Source organism: Neodiprion virginianus, chromosome 6 (assembly GCF_021901495.1).
Source record: "Neodiprion virginianus isolate iyNeoVirg1 chromosome 6, iyNeoVirg1.1, whole genome shotgun sequence".
Taxonomy (NCBI): Eukaryota; Metazoa; Arthropoda; class Insecta; order Hymenoptera; family Diprionidae; genus Neodiprion; species Neodiprion virginianus.
In genome coordinates this window covers 25347640-25360364 of record NC_060882.1, presented here as the reverse complement: position 1 = coordinate 25360364, position 12725 = coordinate 25347640, and the positions used below count along the sequence as shown (strand labels likewise).

At 42.5% G+C, this 12725-nt stretch overlaps 1 protein-coding gene and 1 long non-coding RNA gene across 2 annotated transcripts in view; one reads left to right on the top strand and one right to left on the bottom strand.

Annotated features, from left to right (window-relative positions):
- The window catches only part of LOC124307465 (fibroblast growth factor receptor homolog 1-like), a 48105-nt gene extending 40425 nt beyond the window's left edge, over positions 1 to 7680 (bottom strand). The window contains exon 1 of the mRNA XM_046769128.1: positions 6301 to 7680. The gene's annotated coding sequence lies outside the window, so the exon portion shown is untranslated. The remainder of the gene's footprint in view (positions 1 to 6300) is intronic.
- LOC124307478 (uncharacterized) overlaps positions 1 to 12725 on the top strand; it is a 43112-nt gene that overhangs the window by 26491 nt on the left and 3896 nt on the right. Inside the window, exons 2-3 of the long non-coding RNA XR_006908826.1 lie at positions 10151 to 10323; positions 11453 to 11591. This is a non-coding gene — a long non-coding RNA (uncharacterized LOC124307478). The remainder of the gene's footprint in view (positions 1 to 10150; positions 10324 to 11452; positions 11592 to 12725) is intronic.

The following is a 12725-nucleotide window of genomic DNA, read 5'->3' as shown; positions in this document are numbered from 1 at the left end:
GCTCTACGAGGACTGCACCGTGGTAGACACAATAAACTTACTAATGGTTTGATTGCATAATAATCCATCGCACAGCTGCAACCGACGACCGCCAATGGGACGTGCGTGCAAGCGTGTAAGTTTCGAGTACGTACGACGGGTGGTTGAGAGACGGGTCCGTTCCTCGTCTTTCGGGCTTTCGTCTCTTCTCCTTCCACCATCCCACCGGCCGACTGTTATTATAGGAATTAGTTCTAATAACAACGACACAACAACGTCGATAAGAACGCTCAATTTAAACAATGATAAATAAAGGAACGAGAGCTACTTTTGTTTAGTGAACGTTACAGATTTAGGTATGACTGGAATTGTTCACAAGATTTAACGGATCGGGGTGAATTCTTCGGAAAAATTTCGAGGGACGGACAGTTTGGAAATTTTAGTACTTAGAGAGTTTTCATATCGACGAATCATACGCTGCTGTCTGACCTCTAAATTTCGAAAGTCTTCTAAATCCGAAGCTACTGGACTTTTAAAGTTTTTGAAAATGAGCTTTGGTATCGGATTTTCGCGAGGCATTTACACTCGGTGTCTCTATCGATTAATTCTGAATCGCACTGTATACGTGTATAACGGCGAGCAGTCAAGCCGTGTTTTCATCACTCATCAGAGCTCGTTGGCTCGATTAAACGCCATGCAGAGCATATGCAGAAACAAAACGAGATTCGAATTGACCGTGGAGCTTCCGAGAACAAATCAAGATCCTCGAGGGGTCCGTAAGTCGTACGGTAGGTACGCGGAGAAGCTCAAGTTACATGTACGCTACGTTACGAGTAAATAAACTAATCTCGTCAGATTTCTCCTCCTCCTCCTCCTTCTCTCTCTTGTTCTTTCTCGCCTAATTGTTTTCGCGAATTTGTTTAATTTTTTTTTTTCTTTCGTTCTTCCAGTCATCTGTTGTTGTAACACTTGCGCGTGAAATCCCGCACCGTATTTACTGCAGCGGGAAAATACTTTCCGTGTGGAATATCTAGCGCGACTTAATAAGAAACGATAATGATAATGATAATGATAATGATGATGATGATGATGACGATGATGATGGTAATAGTCATACTATTGCACTAATAACGAGTTTAAGAACATTAAGCCAATCTCTCGCTCGACTTACGATTATGTGTTTATGCAACGTGCAGTAGTAACATCCAGTTGGACGCTGCGTAAGTAAAGACAGATGACGGTCCGGTGCAACATCGTTTCAGACCATCTTGTGCCGATCGACTCAATTAATTTTTTCTTTCTCAACCTGCTGCAGGGCGTGCAGAGTTACGCGAACAATATTTTTCACCGTTTTCCAGATATTTATACACCCAATCGTTTACAGTCACATCGGAAAATGCGACTTTGCGATTCGAGTTCGTTAACGTGACTTTTCAACGATCGGAAACGGAAGCTGAACAGTTAAGTCGAGAGGATGGATCTCCACGGACGATAAATCGCTGCGCTTCAAACGCTGCGAGAAGAATATGAAAAATCCGCCGGCGTTTACGATGGGAAAGGAGAGATTTACCCTGTCACGATTGCAAATACGATATTGCTATTCGCTTCGCGTGTCGGAACAGCGTCCTGCTGCCTGTGTATGCGGTTAGTTTTCTTGCGCGTAAACCGGGATCGGCGCCGGAAGCTTATTGAGCGGTGAAAAAATAGCCGCGTAAATGATTAGGAAACATTCTTCGCAGTCGAATGCCGAGTTGAATTAATTTTTAGATTCGTTTCGCGATCGAACGAACGTCGTCTTGCAGTTCTCCGTGACTCTTTTATCAATCAATTACTTACACCCATCTAACTCCGTAATTGCGCAGTCCTCGCTGAACAGGGAGAACCTTCTAAGTTCGCTAAATAAAAAAAAGTCCGAGGGCGAGAAGAGGCGACTGGTTTTTTATCGCAAATCTGTGACACAACTGGACGAGAACTCGAGCTGCGGACAATCTTCTTAATCGGAGCTCGTTAAATTGGCACGTTTTTATTATGCTTGATTGATTATTCGCCTTTCGGTCAGGTCCATTCGACGCTCTCTACATTTATCACAATAATACTAAGAATGATAATAACAGTTATTCCCGGAAGTTTAAATTGTTCCTTCGATCAACTCACAAAATCCGTAACGATTAGCATAAATTTATAAATAATTTACTCGCTATTGCGCACGATTTATCCGCATGTATGCACTTTTCAAGGAATTCGGCATTCTTAACGTAGATATTAAATCGAGTTTAAATATATCTCGTCGGCCGCATGACATGACGAGGACAACTTATATATTATACGAGGTACTGTTTCAAACTTGAGATTCGTTACTTTAAACGATTCGACGTTAGCGTCGTCAGACCACCCTGACGCCCCGATGCCTCGAGGAGTGTAAAAGTCTTTTTTTTTCCCCTTATACGTTGAGATGTATTTTTTTCCCTTCTTTCTTATCGTTAAATTTTCTTACATTTCTTATTCCTCCCTCTTCAACGAACTCCTCTCCTCGACCTCGCCTGGTTAATCGTAAATAAGTACATTTTACGTCTTGGCCTGCACGGTGCAGCTCGTGTGTTAAACACACGCGGATACGATTTTATACGCGAGTACGTTGGTATTGATTCGGGGCTCTGGAATCCCCGTAAGAAACTCTATATCTATTTTCATTCCCGGTGTATTATATCCTACGCATGTATATATATGTATATCTTATTAATAACACCGATATATTTATACGTCCGATGGTTAGTTACATACGTGTACGTGTATACGTAGGTGTATTTAACAAATCTGTCGCCCACCGCGGTAGAAACGCCCAAGCAGTTTTCGAACTCATCTTTCTTTAGCCGGGTGAAGTGAACTTACTCCGCGGACCTGATCTCCCGGTATATTTTACTTGAAACTATACGGTCTATTTTTATTTGGCTAATGTAACGGGGTTGCGAGATTTTCTTGGGGGAGTAATATATACATACATGCGTTTATTTATGTTTTCTTCCTTCCTTTTATTCACCTTATTTTATCGCCTTTGCAGTTATCACTATCACCGATCGTCATAGATCGGATCTTACTCTGTTCTATTTATAATATTCAATTATTTTCAAACATTCTCCTTGTCTTCCCGCGTATCGTCTATTTCTCCATCGCATTTGAAATGTTTGCCCATTCTCACTGACCGGAGGTTATCTCTTTTGCAATCCGATTGACGCGAGGCTAGACAAACAATCAAAAATATTTGACGAAAAAACGTTTCTTCTAGCGTCAACGAGGTAGTTTTAATGGATTGTGAAATCAAAGTAGTCCCAGGCAAGTTTTTTCATACTGGAAGAAATTATTTTGCAACGTTGTTAAAGAAACAAAATTAAATCAGTATCTAACTATGTATAAAGTGTATAAATAGGTGAAAATTGATTATCTCTACTCGACCGAGATTTCATTATCGTGAAGCGAGAATAAAAGAAGGGAAGAAAATAAAAAATAAATTTCAACTCTTGATCGACCTGCCAGTCTGTCCTAGCCGTTCACACCGACGACGTGGGTTATGAGATAGGCGAGAGACGGTGGGTGTGAAACGGGCATCACGGTAGTTCTATTGACCTCTCTATTGCGGACGCGTTACAGTAGACAACGAAGAAAAGTCGTCGAACGAGTCTCGGGGTTTTATGCATGCCGGATTGTACGCAGGAGTGTGTACGAGTGGAAGGAAGGAGGCCAACAGGTGGGCAGCGCGATTACGCCGACTCTCGACGACGTCTCGTTACCCACGTGCTTTTCAGGACCTCAGAGTGACGCGTGGCTGGTTCGGTCGGATTTACACCGCTTGTATAGTTTTTCGTTCCACCTACAGACTAATTGTCGGTGACAGGAGTGTGACTTGTTGGAAATCGGGTACCAGACTCTCTCTCTCTCTCTCTCTATCTCTATCTCTCTCTGTCTCGAGTCCTTTACCACGAGGTCCTCGACGGGTTCTTTTCTTACGTCGTAGGTGTGCGATTCGACTTTGTCATTTTCCATCACTTTCCTTCTCGTTATTCTTCTTGTTCCGTCACCACCTCGCTTATCGTCTCAAGTCTGAGGACGTGAGTCAGACGTTGGTAGTCGGGCGTGGGTTTTCTAGTTTCATAGCCGAGACGTTGTTTCTCTTGTAGGTACGACGGCTTCAACTGCACATGCATTTATCGCCTGTGTGCTGCTCGGATAAACGGCGATAAGTGTGCTCGACAAGACATGGGATTTATGATGTGGGATCGGTGGGTACCGTATTCTCCGCGCACCCATAAGTACGATATTATGTGCTTGCAAGCTACCGATCGGTGGAAATATATCCTGCCGGACGGAATCAAGTTGCAATCAACTTCACTCACTAACGGTGAAGTGTCGTTCTTCCATTTGCAAAGCAGATTGGCTTCGGCTACTTTGCCAGAATAGAATAAATGACCTCGATGATCGTACTCGACGCGCATACCGCGTAACGCGATGCGTGAAATGCCCGATCACCTCCAGTGCTTGCAAACCCGGGCCTCAATATTTCTGACCAATTCAATTCGAGGTGATCCGTTGATCGTCTCCAAGTGGTCGAGACAGCCTAACGCGGTACGCACTGTACTTTTTTACCCGCAGAACGGACATTCCAAGAGTAAAATCGGTATCTGTGCCGTCAAATCGGTCGGCCCAGTCTTCAAAGTTTACACATTAAATTAAACAAATGAGTCAGGGCAACCCGGTTGTAATCCATGATTCAGATATTCGTGGAGAAGTTCGGAAAACGTCTGCCGAAATACGTGCAGTACGCGGGAGTGTATAATAACCGCTTTTTACAAATAAACTATATCGGCGATAAACCAGTGTTACAAGCGTACGTGAATATTCCCGGTATACGCGTACCGACAGTCTGACTAACTTCTTATTCTCTGGACCGATTCCAATTTCTCATCCACATGTACGTATATTAAACGTTTGCGTAAAATATAGAGAGAGAAAGAGATGCGAAAAGCGAGAAAGTTTTGCAAAGACAGAAAGCAAAAAAAAAATAAATATATGTACCGTCGCTGAGTCGGTGTTGTACGGATCGGATTTATATGGAACACCGCGTTGTCAGATTAACCAGCTGAATTGGGTAATTCGGCCAATTTGGATGTAAATGGTGCCGTAAAAAATTTGGGACTTCCGTTAAGGGGCTTATCGGGGGCGGTTGTGAAAAGAAAAATTAACTTTGCACGCGTGCAAAGATGAGAGATCGTACGAGGTATGCGGACCCACGCGCATGGCACACGGTCCTCGATCTCGCGATGCGTCACGAAGGTTAAGAGAAGACTATGGAGTGATTTTTTATAGACTGTAAAACGCGCAGGGGCAAATTGTTGGTACAAAGTGGTATTTTTTTACATCAAGACCGAGTGTAATGCGAGAGTGGTTCGCAGTTTTCGTCTGACTCGAAAGCTCGTCTGCACGATGACACTTATCGTATTCAAACGGACAAAGGTACCTTTCAGCTACACTCAATTCCAACGATATGTACGCAGTACGCCGATACAAAACGAAACCTTAACGACGTGTGCGTGTACATGAAACGTATTTAATGTAATTGATGCCCAGGCGTTTTGCTCGTTATGAAATTCCTACTCGACTTCATTCGCGCATATACATACACGTATGCATACGTATACTTGTGTAATATATTTATAGGATACCGGTACTCGAGTACGTTGTTGAATTATTATAGAAACAGAACGTTTCAAAGTATCGGCTCGGCTCTCGACTTCTTTTACAAAGTCAATCCGCCTGCTGATGTCATTCTCGTATTTAAGGGAACCAGTATATATAATTCGCTAGTCATATTCGACACGAGTGATGGCGAAAACGAAAACAGCGATGATAATCGTGTTTGTTACTGCGTTTCGGGTGAAATTTAGCTTCTTGGATTAGTGAGAAGATGACGGTTCCGTGAATCAGTGCAGACTATAGCAGCTCTTCTATTATTTTAGTTATTGATCATCGCCAATTGACGATGCCAACAAACGTTTCATCGGAATTTCGTTCGTTCATACGACGGAAGTTCATTATACGAACGATCGAAGACTCGTAACGGTTGAAATTAAACGAACGATGAATAAACAAATCCGAAATAAACTCAAAATGAATACCGTTATATGTATAGAAACTTTGATTATCATCGGTACAAACATTTTTCGTCCATTCGGAAAAGAATAAAAAAATAATCGCAGCCTACTTACACCATGTATTTTAAGTATAATACCATTTTGTACAATCAATATAATTACGACGCGAATTACTCACCGTTGAAAATTTTGATTTGGTTAAAGTCGGCTCAGATTTCCGTCACTGTAATCCCTCCGGCGTAAAAAACAAAGTCTCAAATTTTATCTTCCGCGTTAAAGTTAGCGATTCAACTTAACTTTCTCTTAATTTCAACAAATCGAGTTCTTTCATTAACATGCAACTATTGCGGGTCGCGGTTGCGATAACGGAATTAACCGCGATCTTCCGCCAACTGCTAGTTGGCGGGGATTTTTCGTTCTTTCCCTTTTCCTTGCAGTTGGGATTGAGCGCGCGTGGCTGCTGTCAGAAACTGTTCTCCGGTCCCCTCTTGCGGGGCTGATTCAGCGCCGTTGGATCTTCTGTTATTTCAGGCTTGCTTCGCGGCTATAAATCCAATGCTCGTCCGTTCTTTTTTTTTTTTTTTATAAATTTAAATTTTGGTCTTCTTTATTCTTATATATTTTTTTTCTTAATTTTGTTTCTTCTCACAGAAATTTTGACCCGTTGCACGTATACACACAAAAATATATGTCTTTGCAAATACACAGACTTTGCCAATATTTCTATCCACGCACTACTCGATTCCACATTTCCACACGTCAGACGAATATCTTACAACGTTGTAAAATTATTCGTATTATACTGAAAGTACGTATAAGATGTTTGGTCGATGTGGTTTTATGTTCTTAAATTTTTACCCTCTTCCTCTTCCGTTCCGCATTCGGTGTGTTTTAAATTTATTGCATGTATAGACTGTAGGCATATAGAATATACAGAAACTCGGGGATACTGATGAACGTTATTTTGTTTTACGAAAACACTTTTATTATTATCAGTTCTTCCTTAATTATTTTTCATTCCATACGATACATAATATCCTGCATTGATTGACGTACATGCACTTTTCACAGATCAAGGTAAATCACTGTTTGCTCTTACGACGGAAATATACAAATCACCATTGGTTTTAACACACCGTATCACGTCATGTATCACGTATCACGTATCATGACGACATGGCTTGATAAAAATCCAGAATACAGCGCGCATGAGTCATGTGTTGGTACGTTTCAATGCCATAAGAACAGAAAGCAAACAACAATTATTGACAGACGAATTTTATAGAAAACAAATTTCAACCCCTGCGGTAGAATTGAAATTAATACGGTTGACTGCTTCTTGCCAAAAAGAGTACTTGTCAAAATATGCGTTTTTTCAAAATTTTTTTTCAAGTTTTTCTACGTTTAAATCCTTTTCTCAGACTTGTTCAGTTATTCGCAAGGAACGTCAAGACCGTCGACCTTATCCTCCTCCACGTCGTTTAATACTGTCGCAGCACTCGCGCGCGCGCGATGAACTAGCCTAAGGAGGATGCCTGGGATGCGCTCGAAGGCTCGGCTCGGGGCTAAGTGCCGGACCAATGCTTGAAATAACCGCTCGCCCACAACCCCCGGCCCCCTGCCCTGCCTCCGGCAGTCCCCCACCCCTCGATAGACGCCGTCAAAATCACCGCCTCCCCCCACCCCACCCCTCCGAGCCCTCCACCCCCTCCGCTCCCACCCCAACCAAAAACTCTCGGAGTCGCGACACACGTGCGTGCGGATGGATGCGTGGATGCGTATACGCGTGGATTCGTCCACGCAGTTCCCCTTCCCGCCCTTTTTTCTTTTTCTCCAAATCTTTTTTTCCCTTTTTCATCTTTCTATTTTTTTTTTTTTTTTTTTTTTGTTTCTCATGTTTCTTTTTCTTTTTTTCTCCCCCCCTCGCGTCTAGGCGCGCACGCGGTTTGACTTATGGTACACTTGCAGGCCACTGCTGCAACCGAGTAAATATAGAGAGGTTAGGGACTCCTCGTCTTGTGCACGTCTTGGGTGCATCGAGTTATTCCCTGCACGCGTGCATGTGCAACTGCTGCACCAATGCTGCGAGCATCTGCGGAACGCCTATCCTCGGCGACGTTTTCTATACTTTAATCTTAATCAGCAACCAAGCCATTCTAATTCGCCTCCGAGACGCTGCTACGTCTTTTGGAGGGTTGAGATGCAATCGCCTCTGCAGATACGCTCCGCCAGATTGCACCTCTAATTATTCCCACACCACAGTCGGTGCAATGCGAAACACCACATGCGATGTGCCGGAAAAAGTGCAGTACTCGACCCTACTGGATACTTACTGTATGAAATCACTTTTTGCGCGTCTAGTCGATACCAACCAATCTGAAACCCTACTCGTGATTGATGAAGCAATTTAACGCACTCGTGTATATCATTGATTTCTTGATGTATGTATATCGGTTCGGAAAAAGCAGGAACCATACATCGGTAATAGCGGCCACTGTTTTGCCGTCTGCGGCTGGTCGGGCGGCTTGAATACATAAATGCTGCTTTGATTCTCATTTGTTAATGTATTGTGGAAATGGTTGGAATTATGTCTTGCGACTTGTCTATTTTTTAAGTATTATAGAGTCACACGTGTGGAAATTAGGGATTTTCTCGAAGTTTCGTTAAAGAGAATCAATTTAAAAACTGAACGGAACAGTTTAATTCATGGAACAAAGTTCACCGCGGTTATTAACCCTCTGATCATTCATCCCCCACCTAATCACCAGTCTTCGAAATTCTTAAATCGGTCCATCCAAACGTGATCGTTACGATGATCGAGGTTGACAATCGAACAACTAAACTTAACCTCCAACTTGACGTGACGTCATTCGACTCGAGCCAATCCCAGAGATCGTTAACTGCGAAAAGGCGCGGGAACACAAGAATCACCGTACACAAATATACACGTTATAAACGAATGAATATTCGTTCAGACTCTAAATCTTTAAATTCCTAATATTTATAAAAGAAAAAAGGAATAATACCGAAAGTCAAATAGACGTTTCCGAGTTTTTCACATACACGTATAATATCGGTGGACGAGCCGAAGCATCGAGAATCATTTCTCGAAACGACGAATGGAAGCTAGCAGGTAGCAAAACGACCCTGCAGTTTTGGGGAAAGCCCAGCCACCCTTATTTCTCTCTCTTCTTTTCTACGGACATACATCGGTCTCTCTCTTAGCCGTGACACGTTTGGGACATGTGTTACTCCGGCATTTGGCGCGGCAGTGGGATCAGCAACCACCGCAGTGCACCCTCTCCCCTTCTTTTCCTCTTCACCCTCCTCAACCTTCTCACCCTCGTCGCGACACTCAATACTCTGTTGCATGCCTTGTGATCGGGGGCTGTTTCTTCCGTGATTATAAATATACAATATGTAATAATAATAGCAATCGCGTACGTGTGTAAATATGTATGTATACACGTATGGAAATAAATTCGTAGCAGGTACTCCTAGGCTGATCCATATTTATAGAACCATGCTGCAGCATGCTCGTCTATTCCCATGACATATACGCACTGTCGTAGGACTGGTGTACGCGCATGATATGGGCGCGAGCGTTACATGGGAACTTGTTATTTCTTTATCCATGCGACACTCGTCTGTAACGATAAGATGTACACGATTCCAAGTCGTGGTGAAAAAGTGATGCCTTTAGAGATCTCTAATTACCCTTTTCCAATGCTCGTAAGGATCGTCGCGCGATTTCCTTTCACTCTCATTAAATGGCGTTAGTTTTACTCTTTTCAACTTGGTGTTGGTCAAATAATGGTAGTGAATTTCTAGTCGAACAAGTTTCTTCATGTACATTCCTAAAATCGATGAAACTTAACACAAGATGCTTCGTATAAAGTTAATTCCAAATACGAAGATCAAATTCACTTCAAGTTTGTTATTTTTTACTTATTTTCATTAAAGCTGACTTGCACAAAATCTACAACAGCATTCCGTGGGCGTTAAGAATTCACTTGAACCTGTTACAGATGTGGATTTCAAGGATACACGTATGAATCAGCGGAGACTCACGATCAGAACAGCAATAGCCTCGTTGGTTGGTTAATTAACAATTCCAATCGGTTAACAATCGCCGCTGCACGTGTTCCCGTATGCAGGGTAAAGAGACTAGAACCTCTGCAATATACGTACAACGGTTGAGGTACGTATACTTCTTCGAAGCAATCCTAACGAGATGTAATGTCCGTAATAAGAAAGGGTTAATAATTCTTAATTGGCCTGTTATTGTGTATAATAAAATACAGAGTCTCGACTCGGTTCTAATCGCTGACGAGCTTGTATATTTCAGTCGTCGAGACGTTGTTTCATTGAACCATTCGAGATAAACATCTGTGAATAAAAAATTATAAAAAAAAAATTGATACGAGATGAAAATTCTGAACCACATACCTAGAAGGTAAAAATGATTGATTCTAATTTGGCGGATGTGCGTGCGAATGATTTTTTTCCATAGACACACGAGTTGGCCAAACGGTCGGTTGAAATTTGATCGAATTATTAATCCTTAACCGACTAATAAACACTCGAAGTTACTTCGACCAGCCGGCTGGGTTCCTATACGGTTATATTTATTCTTGTTACAGCTTTTCAACTGGTCAGTAAATTCTGATTTACAAGGCGTCGAATTTTCCACGTTTTAACCAAGCACCGTGTGTATTTCACGTTTATGGAATGTCGGTCGTTAACACCATACGCGACGCGTCTTTTATGCCGTCTCACGTCCGAAAGCCGGGAGTCAAATTTACCCCAAATTGCTTCTCACCTCTGAAATTTCCGGCGTGGATACAGACGTATTAAACCAGCGCGCACGCCGCCGCACTCGACGGTCGAATCCTATAAAACCTTTATGACTGGACGCGACACGCGAGCTGGATCGGGATGTACTTTTTTCGTCCCTTCGTCTTACTTCCTTTTCTCTTATCGAACAACAGTCGCTTCTGCTTTTGGCAAAAGTTTGAACAACGTAGATTCATCCGTCGTCGTTGTTGGTCTCGTGGGAGGCGATTGTTCCTCGGATCTTTACGATTGGAAGGCAATTTCTCCGCTGCTCATCTCGCGTACCTTCGTATTATCGTGTGTATATAAGTGTACACGATATAATCTCGAGCACGAATGCACATGCGCCGGTGACTGTAGAAAGAATTGAGTTTTACCCGTGTTCTGATCACACCGATAATAAAATTTGAATTTTAACGAATGGCCCGCGCGCTTCGGGCCTCGTTGCCCTCTGTCTTACCGCAGGCACATCAATAACTCAAATTATATTTTAGACGGAGTCGTACATGCATGCGGTCGTTGGCATTGCGCGCATGTGAGAAAAAAGACACGAGAATTTCAAGACTTCAAAAAGCTCGACCGCCAGCCTTGCTGTAAGATGTTGGAAGAAAAAAAATCACACATACGCACAAGGTAAACTTTATTGGGCATCGTATTATATACACATATCCGTGCAGCATCGGTGGTTGCATATATACTTATATTTTCAGCGGCGTATTAAAATCAAAAGTAAAACTGAAGAAAAATAAAAAATAACATTTTCAATCGTAGTAAACGTAAAAAAATTGTCAAAGAATTTCTCTCCGCGGAATCGTTTGAACTTTTAGCATCGAGGTCCGGCACGATGATTTTAATACGCGAGTGTCTTCAGAGAGGAGATAAAAAATGAGAGAAAAATTTGACTTTTGAAACTCGGTCTGCCTACGGTGGCGTAATTCTATAATACAACAGGAAGTACACAGAAGGAAACATAAGTTAGGCAAGAGGCTTTTTCTCTCTTTCTCATCTTCTCTCCATCCTCCTCCTCTCTTTCTCTCTCTCCACCACATACAAAGAAAATGTCCGCGAGGGATAAGCTCCTGCCTCGAGATGTTATCCGAAACCAAGCTCCGCAGCATGGCAAAGTATTGTTTTACCAAATGTACAAGACACAGCTGCTAATAGCTTGACGAAAAAATGCCATCGGTCAAAAACTCCGCTCCAGACTGTGGAGCGTCAGAGCGAGGATCCTCGCTTTTGCGATCTCAGAATTCGAGAACCTTTTTTTTTTGTACTCGTGCCCCCGTCTATTACTCACGTCCTTCCATTCGGGGAAAGGGATAACCACAGCCGGCACTCTCAAAGGACTCGAATGTCCCGAAACGGCTTTCTGATTCACCCTCGCTGCTCTACACCCATCTCTCTGCATATAAACTCATTACGAGAAGTAACAATTACTTGTAAACTTACCGATTTACTCAAATAGCTATTCAAGCTGCTACTGAACGTGATCATGAGAAGTCAACGGGCTCGTAGTTGAAATCGCTTATAAAGGTGTTGGAACACCGCAAATCCTATTAGGTAATTAAATTAATCCCCGAGTTTAATCAGTTCCCGAAGGTCCGCTTCTCCTGAATTCTCTCTTTCTGTTCTCTCTCTCTCTCTCTCTCTCTCTCTCTGTCTCGATTCTTCTTATTTCTTATCTCATTCAGTTCGTCGTCTCCGTGCAAATTAGCATGTATAAATAACTCTCCTCCACCGTCACCTTGAGCACACCATCAAACCACG